The sequence below is a fragment of the Peromyscus leucopus genome, chromosome 15 (assembly GCF_004664715.2).
Source record: "Peromyscus leucopus breed LL Stock chromosome 15, UCI_PerLeu_2.1, whole genome shotgun sequence".
NCBI classification, from domain to species: Eukaryota; Metazoa; Chordata; class Mammalia; order Rodentia; family Cricetidae; genus Peromyscus; species Peromyscus leucopus.
The window spans coordinates 68,803,392-68,819,689 of NC_051076.1; the positions used below are offsets into that span (position 1 = coordinate 68,803,392).

At 50.5% G+C, this 16,298-nt stretch overlaps 1 pseudogene; it reads right to left on the bottom strand.

The window, feature by feature from the left end:
* Window positions 1–731: 731 nt before the first annotated feature.
* On the bottom strand, window positions 732–14,360 carry LOC119089099 (annotated as a pseudogene).
* Between the last annotated feature and the right edge of the window lie 1,938 nt (window positions 14,361–16,298).

The window sequence follows — 16,298 nt, forward strand, 5'->3', positions numbered from 1 at the left end:
AACCCCCCACATGCTCACACAGTCAAATAAATAAATAGATGCAATCAGTATTGTAAAGAAATCTTCACTTTTACATCCCTACAAGGGCATAGGCAACTAACAAGGAGGAAGTAACAGCAGAGCGTGGGAAAAGGAAAGGAAGCCTGCTAGGGGACAGGGGGGTGGGTGGGGAGGAGTGGGGGGGGTTGGGGACAGGAAATGCTAGGGGGTGTCAAATATCTCCCTAAAGCGGGCAGCAAAAGAGCTGATGACGGCATGAAGATGGAGGAGTGGGGGACCAAGTGGGATCATGGGAAGGGACATTCTAGGACCACATGACTGGAACATGTGAGGTTACAGCAGGTAGAGGAGGTGAGATTCACAGGAAGGTGTGGACCACGTAAGATCCCATGAAGGAAGGGCTTGGGTCTGCCTCATCTTCACTCCGCTACTAGACACTCTTTCTTTCTTTCTTTCTTTCTTCCTTTCTTTCTTTCTTTCTTTCTTTCTTTCTTTCTTTCTTTCTTCCTTCCTTCCTTCCTTCCTTCCTTCCTTCCTTTCCTTCCTTCCTTCTTTCTTTCCTTTCTTTCTTTCTTTCTTTCTTTCTTTCTTTCTTTCTTTCTTGTTTGGTTTGGTTTATTTTGAGACAGGATTTCTCTGTGTATCCCTGGCTGTCCTAGAACTCTCTCTGTAGACCAGGCTGGCCTCAAACTCACAGCGATCCGCCTGCCTCTGCCTCCCAAATGCTAGGATTAAAGACATTCACTGCCATGCACCGCCCGGCTTAGAGTCTCTGGGATGTTTAGGTTCCTCTGTAGCTCATTGCCTCCCAGACAACCAAGGTTGTACTGGTGGCTATGAGGACATGTCGTGGCACCACCTGGACAAGATGGAGAGACATGTGGGTGTCTTGTCCAGGAAATATCCTCAAGCACTGCCCTTCCAACAGAGTGGCCACCACAGGCTGGTTATTGACAAGATCAGTCAGGAAGCACATGTCACCTCTAGCTCCCTGTACCTTGCTGCCATCCCAGCATCTCTGTGGTGACATGGAGGATTCTGTTTTCCTGTGGGAAAGCTCGAGTGAGTTATCTCTTCTATGGATAATCTCATGTAGAGTTGAGAGGGCACCTCCTTCCGGTTCCCAAGGTCCATCCTGGAGGTCACGCCTTTAACAGTACCTACATCTTCACCTTTGGTGTTGACGCAGACAACACCCTGTTATTTTTTGTTCAGGCCCCAAGGATATGAACATTTCTTTGCTTCCTCTTTACCATCTGTGGCAGGGGATATCTCCTTTGGGTTACTTTTTGAATTTATTTTTAGCTGTCCTCCTTTTGCAGTAGAAAGAGTGGTACAGTTCGGGTCCAAACGAAAGCCTCCGTTTTGAAGTGAAGCTGTACCCCAGTGTCTTTGGGAACGTGAGTGAGTGAAGGGGAAAAGGAAAGGAGACTCAACATTGACTCCCATGCATATGGAAATCACACAGAGATTCTGTCTTAGCCTGCTCAGATGGCTGTCATAACAGATAACAAACGCTGGCAAGGATGAGGGCGGAGGCACCTTTCACCCACGAGCAGTGGGGATATATTGGTGAAATTATTAAGGCCACTCCATGTAGTTAAAAGGGAGGTTTATTTAGTGGCGTAACTTATAAATGAAGGGATAGGTAGGTCACAGGGCCTGGGAAAGACGTAGCTTAGTACAGCCCGGCAGTGTTCTCTGGAGAACTCTGCTCGGTCTACCTCCAGCGTCCAGGGTCCAGGAACCAAGAGAAGGCAGCGCATCTGGATCTCGGGTCTTCAGGGTCACCTTGTAGGCGTGACAGTTACCAAAGCCTCAGTGAGGGCTGGAACTTCCAGACCAAAGCTGGAATGGCTACCCACTACAGGAATACACACTAGCAGAGGCCCAGTGGCAAACAATATGGAGCTCCCTCGAACAAGAAATAGAACTGCGTATGGCTGAACTGCTTCATCCCTGGAAGTATATCTGAAGGACTCGGAGTCAACATACTTCAGAGACACTTGCTCACCCTCATTTATTGCAACGTTATTCACTACAGCCAAGTCATGGAGTCAGCCTAGGTCTCCATCAAGAGAAGAATAAATGGGAAAATGTTCCTCGGGAAGCAGCCACCTCAGGGACGAGATGCTTCCGACCACACCCAGGCCTCACCGGCTGTTTGCCCAGCTGCTGTTGACAGTTGTGATGCTTTCCCAGAAGCACCAAAATCCTGGCTCCTAGAGGGGCGTATCTCACCCAGTCTGCCTCGGAATGGTCCTGTGTTAGCTACTCTTTCTTGTGATTGTGGGAGCGGTGCATGAGGGATGCATGGTGTACAGAAGCCAGAGGGTAGGTTCCAGGTGTCTTCCTCAACTGCTCTCAACGTCATTCATTCATTCATTCATTCATTCATTTTTAACATCCCTGAACTTTGGAGTTCACTGATTGGCTATACTGGCTGACCAATGAGCTCAAGGGATCTACCTGTCTCCTAAGATGTGGCATGTCTAAGAGTTACTTTTCTCCTTTCTTTACCCTAGAACCTCATTCCAGGGGAAGACTGGGGACAACTTGAAGTCATTATAAGCAAGCTGCCACAACTTCTTGATGAAGTTGGAACCCCAAATAGAAATGAAAAATTTAAAGCAAAATAAAAGGACTTTTCTTTGTGTCAGAGTCAGAGACAAACTAAAGAAAAACAGTGATGTAGGGCTGGGGAAGGGAGAAAGGGTCTGGGGTTATGGTGGTGGAAGGCTTCCTGGAGGAGATGAGGCTGAACCAAAGGTTCTTGGTCCAGGGAAGGGGAGGTGGCTCAATTAGTAAAGTGTCCGCCAGACAAGCCTGTCTCTGTGAGTTCGAGGCCAGCCTGGGCTACAAAGTGAGTTCCAAGACAGGCTCAAAAGCTACAGGGAAATGCTGTCTTGAAGAACCAAAAAAATAAAAAATAAAATAAAATAAAAAAAAACTGCGTCTGAATCCCTAGCCCCCACTCACGAGGCCAGGCATGGTGCCAGTCACCTGTAATCATAGCTCTGGGGAGTGAGACAGAGGGGTCTCTGATCCTGGCTGGTCAGCTAGTCTAGCTGTGTTGGTGAGCTCTAGGTACAGCGAAAGACCCTGTCTAAAAACAATAAATAAATAAGACCAAGGGACTGGGTAGGTGGTTTAGGTGGGTAAGAACCCTTGTCCAAACACGTGGGTCTGGGCTTAGATCCCCAGCTCCAGTGTAAAGAGCGAGGCATGTGCCTGTGACCCCAGCATTGGGGGTGGGAACAGACGAATCCCAGGAGCATAAATCCATACACACATGCATATACGCAAATGTGTACACATGCAAACAACACATAAGTTTAAAGTTTTTGTTACGTTTGCCGATTAGAGTATCACAGTGTCCGCTGCTGTTGCACCCCTGTTCTGTATGTCAGGGAGCAAAATCCTAAGGCTCCAGAGGCCTATGAGGACTTGGTGGCAGTGAGGGACTTCTCAAAGTCTGAGTGCCCCAGAATCCTGACAATCCCTGGAAGCCAGCGGGGCACAACTTAGTGCAGAGGCCCCTCTGGCCAGCAGGGGGTGCAAGTTCCCTGTGCCCAGGGGCCTGGCATGCTCACAGGAGCCTGGGGTGGAGGACAGCCGGAAGCCCAGGTCGCTGAGAGCTTCCAGCATTTATTAATAGCCCTTGAAGCAAGAGTGCACCTGTGATCATGGACACACACACACACACACACACACACACACACACACACACCACACCACCACCACACACCCCACCACCACCACCATGGTTTCCTAGACCCAGCTCTGCAATTCCCTCCAGAGAGTCTTCCCCTTGCTACCCCGGCCTCCTGATTTGTAACCAGGCAAGGTCAGGCAGGGTTTGATGGTCCTCATGGTTTCCAGAGGCCTCTGGGATGGGGCTGAGGAAGGCTTGGCCTCTGGTGTTTCTCAGGTTCTCAAAACCTGTACACCAAGAAGAGAACCCTGTCAACAGGAAACGACAGACGTCAAAAAATAATGATCAGAGAGACCAATCCAAATGCCTTCTAATCTTCCTATTCGAAATACAATAAACTGTAGGCGTCACGTTATGCGATGTTCTTTAACTGGTAGGAACTCTGTGGTGGGGTTGGGGAAGTTGCTTAGTCGATAGAGTGCTTGTATAACATGCGTGGAGCTCTGGGTCCATCTCCAGCAACACATCAGCACCATGGTGGTGCTCATAGCATTCAGTGGGTGGAGACAAGAAGATCAGGTGTTCAAGGTCAGTCTTGGCTTCTTCAGGAATTCAAGGCCAGCCCAAGACACATGAAACCCTGTCTCAAGAAAAGGACCTCGTCGTCAAAGGATTTTTCATGACCTGGGTCAATGCTCACAGAGAGCGTGCTGGTTTTCGTTTGATCTTTCAGAAACTGCTCTGCCTTGTACCCTGAAAGGTTGGACACCTCACAGCCACCACCATCACGATCCACAGCATCCCAAATCCTTTGCTTCCCGCGCGATAGTTGGTCTCAGATCACAGAAGACATCAGTAGAAAGGTGAGAAGAGAGCAAGGCAGAGAGACGTCTTCCCTCTGCCCCCTGCCCCCTGCCCCCTGCCCCCTGCCCCCTGCCCCCGCCCCCTGCCCCCTGCCCCCCCCCCCCCCCCCCCCCCCCCCCCCCCCCCCCCCCCCCCCCCCCCCCCCCCCCCCCCCCCCCTGCCCCCTGCCCCCTGCCCCCCCTGCCCCCTGCCCCCCCCCCCCCCCTGCCCCCCCCCCCCCCCCCCCCCCCCCCCCCCCCCCCCCCCCCCCCCCCCCCCCTGCCCCCTGCCCCCCCCCCCCCCTGCCCCCTGCCCCCTGCCCCCCCCCCCCCCCCCCCCCCCCCCCCCCCCCCCCTGCCCCCTGCCCCCTGCCCCCTGCCCCTGCCCCCTGCCCCTGCCCCCCCCCCCCCCCTGCCCCCTGCCCCTGCCCCCGCCCCCTGCCCCGCCTGCCCCCAGCCTGCCCTGGGTAGAGTCTCCTCTGGGCTCTGTTGGTGTGACTTTCCCCTTCTCCCCTTCAGTGCTGGAGCTGGTCCCAGCCTCTGCTACTGTGGGTCCCTGGATGTCTGTGCAGCCCCTGGTTACTCTCCTTAGCTTCGTCTCTCAGTGAACCACCCCTCGCTGCAAAGGCCCTGCACCTAGCTGCCTCCCGCCAGGTGGCTGACCTTTTCCCAGAAGAACAGAGAGATTACGGGAATTTGCAGAGGGGAGAATGGCCTGGTGCTTTATGGGCCGGGGCCGTCACAGCCATGGAGAGGGATGCAGCCGAGAGAGAGAGAAGAGTGTCGACACCAGGTTCAAATTTAGAAAATGGTTTGAAGGAATGGTCTAAAAAACGCTTGCCTGCAAGTGGGGATATTCTGACCAAAAGCAAAGAAAGGAGGCATCCTGGACCCTTGCCTTCTTTACAGGTCACCATGCATACCCACAGATATTATAAATCTTACAAGAATGTGCATCTCATAAGGAGAGGAGGTGGAGGAGTGTGGGAGAAAGAGGGCAGGCAGGAGAGGAAGGCAGCTACATAAAGTAGGCCACATGAGCTCGGCTGGCCTGGTTTTCTCAGCCAGGCTCTCACCAGCTTAGAACAGGAGGGGACGGCATTCCTTAGGACCTGTGCTCTCTGCCTGAATCTCTGTTTATCCACCCATGGAATGGGCTGACAAGCATATTTCCTATGCTCACTAGGATGACAGATGGAGGAGTGTGTGTGTGTGTGTGTGTGTGTGTGTGTGTGTGTGTGTGTGTGTGTGTAAAGTGACTGGCCCTGTGCCCAGGGCATTATAGGGACTCATTAAGTGTGAACGTCCCTTCCTGTCCCCTCGTCACATCATGGTGGGAAAGTCACAGCTGTAGCTGTGTGCTAAAGAAGGAAGGAAGGCTTTGAGACAGAAGCCTCATGTTGTGACCGGCTTGCTCATGGCCCTTCCTAGGCAGCTAACATGTAGTGAGTGGACATGTGAATGCTGGACTCAGATCTGCCCTCCGTGAGCCAGGCCCAGGTGGCCCCTTCCCAGCCTCCTCTCTGTCACCAGGTGTGTCCCACCTGCAGCCCGTGGACCACATGTGGCACGTGGAGAGCTACAAGCACGGCTCAACATAAAATCACACTTAGCTAAAACACAGGGAGGTGTTTGGGATTTTTTCCACCCAGGGACTGAACTCGGGTCCTCCTGCTCACACAGAGGCACTTTACCAACAGAGGTGCCTCCCAGCCCCAAAGTGCCTCTCATCCTCCTCTAGCCTGCTGGGCACGTGTGCATATGAGTGTGCGCACATATATAATATTACCTTGGCTGTACGGCATAACCTGATGTAGCGGGTGATGGTGACCATCACCACTGCCATGTCCTGGGAACCAGCACCAATGTTACTCGGATAGCGAGGGGAGAAGTTACACAGGGTATGATTCACTGTGGGTCCCACACTATACAGGGTGTGTCCACCACGCCTGTCCCCTCAGAGTCCTGCTTTTGGACGATGAGCAAACTCACCTTGTGTGTTCCCTTCCGTGTTAATCAGTCTCATCTTTACCAGGGCATTCAGTGAGCAGTTTGTCTTTTTTTTTTTTTTTTTTTAATTCAGACCTGCTTTATTCAATTTATTCATTTATTTAAAGATAAGCCTTTAACATGTGGATCTAGCTGGAGTCTCGCTATGTAGACCAGGCTGGGCTCAAACTCACAAAGATGCATCTGCTTCTGCCTCCCAAGTGCTGGAATTAAGGCGAGCCACACCTGGTGTGTTTGTGTGTGTGTTGGGGAGAGGCCAGCCACACCTGGTGTGTATGTGTGTGTGTTGGGGAGAGGCCAGCCACACCTGGTGTGTATGTGTGTGTGTTGGGGAGAGGCCAGCCACACCTGATGTGTATGTGTGTGTGTTGGGGAGAGGCTCCTGAGCATGTGTGTGCAGATGCCTGTGATGGCCAGAAGAAGGCATCAAAACCCCGGAAGCTGGAGTTACAGGCAGTTGGGCGCTGCCTGTGAATTCTGAGAAGTAAACTTGGGTCCTCTACGTGAGGAGCAAATATTAACTGCTGGATCATCTCTCCAGGCCCAGAAAGTGGGTTTTTTGTTTGCTTGCTTGCTTGCTTTTTGTTTTGTTTTTAACCCTAGATCACCGTGATGACACCAGGAAGCCTGGTGATATTTGTTGCTGGTTTCCTGAGGGACACATAAGACTGTCTCACAGTAGCCCTCACACTCCTCATGGTCCCTGCTCCGGAGGCCAACCACTCACTGGTCCACATCCACTCCCCATGCATCTCTTCCCTCTGCTGAGTTTTAGCCCTGTGCCATAGAGCGCATGCTGGGTCGTAGTTGCCAACTTACTTACGTCTGTCCTCTCCCCCTTTGGTTGAGCAAACACTTGATTGTGTTTTTTTGTTTGGGGCATTGTGTTGTTTGTTACTTTGCTTGGAGCAACAATTATGTACTCAGCTGAACGCAGCCCATTCTGAGCCATACCGCCGCCGCCGCCGCCGCCGTACTGTGGCTACAGAGAGGTACACCACCAAGCACGCATGGCTGGCTTGCCCTTTTGTTCTGGAAGGATCACCTTGCCCAGGGACTTTCACCTTCTCGTTGGCCTAAGCTTGATGACAAGGTCCCTGGTAACTTCAAGAGTACCCAGGAAAGAAGCCTTTTTTAGCTGCCGGGTACATTGTCAACTTGAACAAAGTCTCGGTTTTATTCATAGGAACACAGAGGAAATGGATTTGGGGTAGGTCACCAGCAGGACCACTCTGGGAAATGAGGCCAAATCTCCCCAGGTTCTTCGAGCTGATGGCTGTGTGCAACAACGGTTGACTCACTCTGGGTCCTCAGTGACAGGCCAAGTTAACACACTACAGCTCTTGCTTTATTGGCCAGAGAGGGTCTGTCTAAAAGTGCTGGCTGCGGTCCAAGAGGCTTGTGGTAGTGCCTCTGCCCAAGAGCTGCAAGAGCTGCACCGTGCAAGGCTCTCGGAAGGCCTCAAGGAGTCTCCGTGCTGACCTCAAGCCGTGAGATGCCATGGGTAAAGTGCTTGAGGGCTGAGCGCTGTGAGAGGCATGCACAGGGCTGGTATGTGGCTCAGTTTGTAGAATGCCTGTTTGACATGCACCAAGTCCTGGGTTTGATTCCCAGCACCACACAAAACTGGGCATGCTTTCTCTCCACTGTGGACCGGGCCTGGTAGTTTGGCCAACAGTCAGGGGGAACACCAGCAAGAATCAGGAGACTTGGGAGGGGAGGGGAGACAGACACCATAGGTAGTGTCCTCGTTGTCACGGAGACGCTGCACACATCTGACAGGCCCACTGCGGTTCCCACGTGATCAAGTGACCCTATCTATCCCTGCTCCAGGGGCAGCACCTCCTGGATCTGCTCTTCAGACCATCCCAACTCTGGAGTTGCTTGTTTGGCTCCTGGTCTCATCTACTACGTAACCAAAATTCTGCCTCGGAGGCTGTATGCTTTAAATATCTCCCGGCGGTTTCTCCTCCTGGGTAGATCCTGACTCATGCAGGCAGCCCAGTAAACTCCCAACACCCATCACTTAGATGTAGCAATGATTGCCACTCTCACTTTGTCTATTTTTATTTTTGTGGGGAAAAAAAAAACTCCCAACCACCCTGGCTCTGCTGAATGGTTTCAGCATGTGCCTCTAAACACAAGGATGCTTCCTTACTTACATAACCCATGTGTGAAGTCCCTCACACCTGTGTTCAAACTTAATTTGAGTTCCTTACGGTATCTAATGCCCAGTCTATATTCACAGTCTCCCAAGTGTTCCAAAGATGTGCACACTGCTGTCAGTTGGAATCTGAGTTTAAGCAAGATCCACCCAGTTTGGCAGGTGAATCTCTTCTCCAGGCGAGGGAAGGAACTCAGAGCTCAGTCAGTGTCTGTTAATCTTAAGTCTCTCCAATAGATGTCAAGCATCATCATATACATACCACAATCATCTATAATCCAACACACACACACACACACACACACACACACACGCACACACGCACACGCACACACGCACACATAAATAAAAAACAAAGATTTTTTTTAAAAACATACCTGTAGACCTTGTTCTCTAAATATCTATGCCTCACAGATACTCTGTGTGACAAGGGCCATTCAGAGATTGTTATTGTTAGCTAATGACTGGTGATAGCCAGCTAAAATGCCCACCCTACATCCCAATCCCTGACAGTTTGATCACTACTAGTACCAGAACCTTGGATGGTGACGGATAGGGACACCCAGATAATCTTAGGTGATATCACTATGCACCTCACTTGTAACCAGTCAAGACAGAAAGTAAATCAGTGGTCCCCAGGGGCTGGAGGAGAGAGGAATGGGAAGCCCCTGATGGATGCAAAGGGTGATGAAATGGAGCGATGAAGAGGCCTTGGAACAGATGGGGGAGGGGGTTGCACCATACTATGAACGCCCCAAATGTCACTGAATTGTTTGCTTTCAAGTGGTAAATTTCGTGTCCCATGGATTTCACCCAATGAAAATAAATACATTCCACTTAAACCGTTTAAATGTTCCCAACTGAGTTCTGCTAGAATGAACCCCACCCTGGCCTTACCACTGTTTCAGGCCATGTGAGCAGAAGACACAGTCCCTAGGGAACAGTTCACCAGAGTTGGGGAATCACAGTATCGGGAGTGTTTGGGGGGCATTTCTCAATTCAGGGGGCACTGTAGGAGAATCGCCCTCCTATGATGCATATCTGTTAGAAGTCTGTTCCTCAGCTGCCCACAGGAAAGAGTCTGCAGGCAAGCAGTTCACATGCCCGACCTGTGTCTATAATTTTAGGGGCAGTGTATCTCTTGGCTGTCCCACAGTATTCCCCCATGCGGAGGGCTTTCCCCTGTCAGCAGGACCCCAGGAAAGGCAGAGGAAGGATCCCAGAAGCATCCTTCAGAGATGGTATTTGGATATCAGCCATCATAGAACAGACACCTGCCATAGAGAGACCCCCTAAAGCCCATGGGAGAGGAAGCCTCGAGTGTCCCCTGAAGATATTCACACCCTCCCTCCACCTCTCCTCCAAGTCTCCAAGCACAGGAAAGAAAGAGTAAGCGGAGTGCTGGGGAGTGGGCTCCGCAGTAAAGTGCTCGCCTGTGTTTGATCCTGCAGAACCCACACAAAAAGTTGGGTGTGGGGGTGCAAATACTTGTAAATCCCAGACCCGGGGAAGCAGAAACAGGTGGAACTCTGGTGCTCACTGGCCAGACAGTCTAGGCACAGCAGCAAGCTGCAGCCCAAGTGAGAGACCCTGTCTCAAAGGCACATGGTGAGGCTGACGGGATATTCGGTGGGTGAAGGCTTTTGCCAGGAGCATGACAAGATGAATTTGATGCCTGGAACTCACCAAGTGGAGAAGAGAACCAACTCCTTCAAGTTGTCCTCTGACCTCCACTTGTGGGCTGTGACACTCCACCTTTCCCATGCAATAACAAATAAACGTAACTTAGGAAACAATTAAAACATCCCACATAATAAACAGAGAGAGAGAGAGAGAGAGAGAGAGAGAGAGAGAGAGAGAGAGAGAGAGAGAGAGAGACTGACAAGCAGCTCCAGGCTCCCCCCTCCAAGCTCTTGGATAAAGGCAGGCTGATGCTAAGTGGACCATGGTGTTGGGCCATACTGGATGGGATTTTAGAATCTGAAAATGACCAGAAAGTGGCGGCATCCACCAAAGACGTTGCTAAAGATTGTGAACAGGAGATGTGATATCAATCCTAAAAAAGATATGGAGAAAGAGAATCATTTTATGCTTGTGCCTCATGGAGAAAGCTGTTAAATAAAATTGCTTAATTTCTCATCTACAAAATACAACTAGTCATGCCTTCCTGTTGAGTACTGGAAATGTTCAGGGGAATAATATTTGAAAACCACCAACAGTTAGGCCATTAAGAAAATATAGAGTAGAGGCTAGGGATGTGTCTCCATTGGTAGAACACTTGCCTCATGGCACAATGTCCTGGGTTCAATTCCCAGCACCACATAAACCAGGCATGGAGGTGCATGCCTGTAATCCCAGCACAAGAGTAAGAATATTACCACCATCAGCAAGTAAGCAAGGGTTCATTTGTCAAATGTGTTAACCCACTGGCAGATAAATCTCAGAAGAATATGTACAGTAAATTAGCATACATAGAGCTTAAAAACTCACAAAAAGACCTGATGAGATGTTGTAGAATATTATTTTAAGGTATGTTACTTTGGTTTATGTTGCATTTGTTTAACTCTGTGAAGCTGTGTTATTGTGCCTGTCTAAAACACATGATGGTCTAATAAAGAGCTGAATGGCCAATGGTGAGGCAGGAGAAAGGATAGGCAGGACTTGCAGGCAGAGAGAATATAGAGAAGGAAGGAGAAACTGGGAGGAAAAGGAGCCAGAGAAGGAGGAAGACTCCAGGGGCCAGCCACCCAGCAACACAGCAGGCCACCGAGTAAGAGTAAGATTTACAGGAATAAGAGAAAGGGAAAAGCCCAGATGCAAAAGGTAGACAGGGATAATTTAAATTAAGAAAAGCTGGCTAAAAACAAGCCAAGCTAAGGCCAGGCATTTATGATTAAGAATAAGCCTGCATGTGTGATTTATCTGGGAGCTCGGTGGTGGACCCCCCAAAAGAGAGCCAAAGATAACCAACAATAGTGAGAAGGCTCAGTGGACAGAGGTGCTTGTTGTCAAGCCTGATAGTCTGAGTTCAGTATCTGGGACCCGCATGGTGGGAAGAGAGAGCAGACTCCTGTAAGTCGTCCTTTGCCTCTACTCATGTGCTGTGGCATGTGGCCCATACACACACATCCATGAAAGTCAATAACAAATGTAGAAAGCTTTAAACTCACACAAGAATATGTATTATTTAGGTGTGGCATGTTAAGTGAAGCCCAAGGACTTTCCTCGCCATCATACAATGCTTTTCTTTAATGGAGAGGGTTGGAGGAGAGAGACCCATAGATGCAAATATGACATTTCCCTTCCTAAGCCAGTGGCTTCCTATGCTAATTACCGTATTAGACCCTGTTTATTTTTTGTATGATTTAAGTATTTTATTTTAGAGTGCACAGTAGTAAAGGAGTCTGGGTTCCTGCCCACACAGAAACTACTAGACTGACCACACTACTAGACTGACCTTTTATCTTCTTTTTTGATAATTTTTTTTTTTTTTTTTTTTGGTTTTTCGAGACAGGGTTTCTCTGCGTAGCTTTGCGCCTTTCCTGGAGCTCACTTGGTAGCCCAGGCTGGCCTCGAACTCACAGAGATCCGCCTGGCTCTGCCTCCCGAGTGCTGGGATTAAAGGCGTGCGCCACCACCGCCCGGCTATTTTTTTGATAATTTTTATAGAGTGTGTGTGTGTTTGTCTGTGTGTACATACATGTGCCCTAACACACGTGTAGCTATCAGAGGACATCTCTGTGGAATGGGTCCTTTGTTTCAACCGTTACGTTTATTCTAGGGATCAAACTCAAGTTGGCAGGCTTGTGCACGCCTGCCTTTACCCACTGATCCGCTCCACAGGGCCAAGTTCATTGTTTTCTATGAACTTGACCCTCTCCTAACCTAGAGGCATGACTTAAGGCAGCCTGCCTTCCTTCCTTCCTTCCTTCCTTCCTTCCTTCCTTCCTTCCTTCCTTCCTTCCTTCCTTCCTTCCTTCCCTTCCTCCCTCCCTCCCTCCTTCCTTCCTTCCTTCCTTCCTTCCTTCCTTCCTTCCTTCCTTCCTCCTCTTCTAGAAAGTGTGTATCCAGCCTTGACTCTTACTCTCTGGTCATTGAAAATTATCAACTTCTTTGTGCCTATGTGTGAACATAGGTACACGTGAGCTGAAGCAGGTGCGTGTGGGTCCAAGGGCAGCCTCAGGAGTAGGGCTTCGCCTTCCACTGTGTTTGAGACAGGGTCTCATTGCCACTGTGTTCACCAGGCTAGCTGGCCTGTGTGCTTGCAAAGGATTTCCTGTCTACCTCCCATCTCGCCCCAGAGGGGATTGCAGACATGTCCTGCTGCCTCCAGCCTTTACATGGGTTGTAGGACTCTAAACTCAGGTCCTCATACGTGTGCTTACCCACTGAGCCACCTTCCCAGTGCAACCTTGAACTTCTGGTCCTCCTGCCTCCGTCTCCCACGTTCAGAGATTATAGGAGTGTACCGCCATGCCCAGTTCATACTCTGGGGATGGAACTTCATCCACACTAGGCAAGGACTCTACCAACGGAACTACATCTCCAGCCCATGACTAAACCTTCTGGGTTAAGCAATATCAGAGTTCAAGACATTTGAGCCCAAGGGTGGGAAAGGGGAAGGCCAGGAATGCAGCCCAACAGGTGAGCCATGGCTGAATGATGGCAGCTTGGGGGCCATATTGGAGAACTCGGGCCTTGTGGGAAGAGAGGAGCAGCCAGGACAGAACCAAAGCTTGGCTCCAAACAGACCAGGTGGCATTGTGAACGTACGAGTGACAAGGAGGTGGGCTCTGAGGTGGCAGAGGGGAGACACACAGAAGATGTCATCCGGAGAAACAGGGGCAAGTCCAGCCTGGAGGGCTGTCAGTTGCAAAATGACATCCGATCCAGCCGGAGGTGGAACTGTCCCGGGTAAAAATGGAAGCAGCCAGCGATTGCTATTTATAAAAATAACTACAAAGGCTTGACAACCCAGAGAGAATGCTGAAAAAGTAAATTGAGGGCTGTTGGGGAAATGTTCAGTGATTCTCATCTTCAAAGCATTTCTGAGACATGAGCTCATGGCTCCTCCCTCCCGAGAAGTACAGGGGAAAAGGACAGTGTGGGGAGGAGAGGCAGAGCTTGGGTGACCTCCCCACAGGAGCAGACTCCCACCAGAGAAGCTGGTACTGGTGGCTCCCAAATGTTCACTTCTTCAAATGGCATCTTGTTCCTCACAGCGGCCTGGTTAGGGTCTTGGATGCGTAATGACCATGGGTGGAGCAGCCACAGGGCAGCCAGTGCCAGGAACTGTGCCAGGTCACCACTAGCCCCAGGACCTAAGATCAGGTGACAGAGGCCAGAAAACAAAAGCCTGACTGGGCTGCTGGTCACTGCTGGTCACTCTGAAGAAGGAACCAGAGAGGGACTTGGCATATTTAAAGAGTCCCCCTTCTGAGTGGGCTCAGGGGACACAAACTCAGGTCCTTATGCTTATGGGGCCAATGTGTCCTTCAGTTCTCAGCCTAACTTTTCATTTCTGATCCTCCTGCCTCCGCCTTCCAAGGGCTGGGACCATCAGTGTGTGCCATCGTGCCTGGTTCATGCAGAGCTGGATGAAACTGAGGTCTTTGTGTTTGCCACGCACCAGGTCCACACCACAGTCAGTCTTATGGAGTGCCGCGGTGGAATCCGGGGCTTTGTGCATGCGGGGAAAGTGTCATACCAACTGAGCTCCATTCCCAGCCTCTGGCTTCATCTTCTGTAGCTTGCCAGAAGACTTGTCTTCAGACAAGGTGCTGGAGAAGGGATGGAAGGCACCAGAGGAACAGGAAGTATATGCCACCCCCATAGTTGGAAAGAGCTAAGAACTATCCAGGTTCCCATTGCTGTGAGCCCTACATGACTAAATCCTAACACTCCGAGTCAGTCTTTCACAGAGGGAGAAACCAAACCACTGTAGGGGACCACCCCTTAGGGCAGCAACGCTGAGGTCTGAACCAAACCCATCTGGCTTGGATGCCCTTACCCCTGCTCCTACTCATTCCTCAGTTTTAGTCCGAGTTCCTCTCCTCTGGAAGCTTCCATGACTGTCCCCAGAAAGAGAGAGCAGTTAGCTCTTCTGTGTCCCCAGCAACCCAGAACTGGCTTCATCAACACCATCCACCACCTTGCATTGTAGGTAACTTGTTTGTCTTCCAGTGGAATCACAGCCCCCTCCCAGGCCCCCAAGCCTCTCAGCCAACACAGGAGCCAGATTCCCCCATCCTCTGCCCCTCAGCCAACACAGGAGCCAGCTCCTTCACCTCCAGCCCCTCAGAAGCCCCCTCCCTCTGTGTGCTTATAGTTTGTGCTCCCCAGCACTGGGCTTGCCCAGGTCTCCTGCAAGGCAGCCTCTAATTGACTTGTGTCTTAGGTCAACCTCCCAAGAGGGCAGGAGAAGCAGAAAAACCAAGAGGTCAGGTCAAGAATTAGGACAACATTGTGATTTGAATGTGACATGTCCTCCAGAGGGCTCATATGTTTGAACACTTGGTCCCCATTTGGAGGTGCTGTCATGGAATCTTTGGGAGCAAAGCCTTCTGGAGGAAATGGGTCACTGGGGATGGGCCTTCAGGTATCCCCACTTCCTACTCACGCTCTGCTTCCCAGCTGTAGACACAGTGGGACCAACCAGCCTTCTGCTCCTACCGTCATGCATCCCCCGGAACATATCCCGTTGAACTGTAAGCCTTCCTTCCTTAAATTGCTCTTGTTCAGTATTTTTGTCACAGTAAAGAGACCGTTACATGTGGCCTAACCTGCAGGTACGGTGACCAGCCGGTCCAAGAGGATACACTTCAAATGCACTCAGTATGTGGCAGAAAGGACCAGGTGCTGGGGAGTCATCAGTGGACAAAAAATAAGGTCATGGGGTTTGCATTCCTGTGAGAGATGGACCACCTAGACACAAACCCAAAAGGTAATCCAGCTGGGGATGTAGGTCAGTGATAGAGAATTTGCCTAGTGTATGTGAGACTGTGGGTTCAATCCCCAGCAAGTGACTGTGTGCTCATGCATACACACACACACACACACACACACATACACACACACACACAAGCACACGCACACGCACACGCACGCAGTACAAATAACATAATATTGGAGAAGGGTCTGTGATGTAAGAAAAAGGGGGCCCTGTGAATCTTGAAACTCTAGAGTTTCCTGAATCTTCTAAGTTTCCTTTACTTTCTGTACCTTGTATGTTTCCTTTGCTTTTGTTTATTTTTGAGACAGGGTCTCTCTGTGTAGCCCTGTGTCTTAGTCAGGGCGACTATTGCTGTGATGAAGCACCATGACCCAAACAACTTGGGCCAGAAAGGGTTATTTGGCTCACACTTCCACGTCACTGTTCATCACTGAAGGAAGTCAGGACAGGAACTCAAACAGGGCAGGCGCCTGAGGCAGGAGCTGATGCAGAGGCCAGGGAGGGGAGCTGCTTACTGACTTGCTCCTCATGGCTTGCTCAGTCTACTTTCTTATAGAACCCAAAACCTCCTGCCCAGGGGTGGCATCATCCACAATGGACTGGGCCCTCTCCCCATCAATCAATCACTAATTAAGAAAATGCCCAACAGGCTTGCCTACAGCTGGATTTTATGGA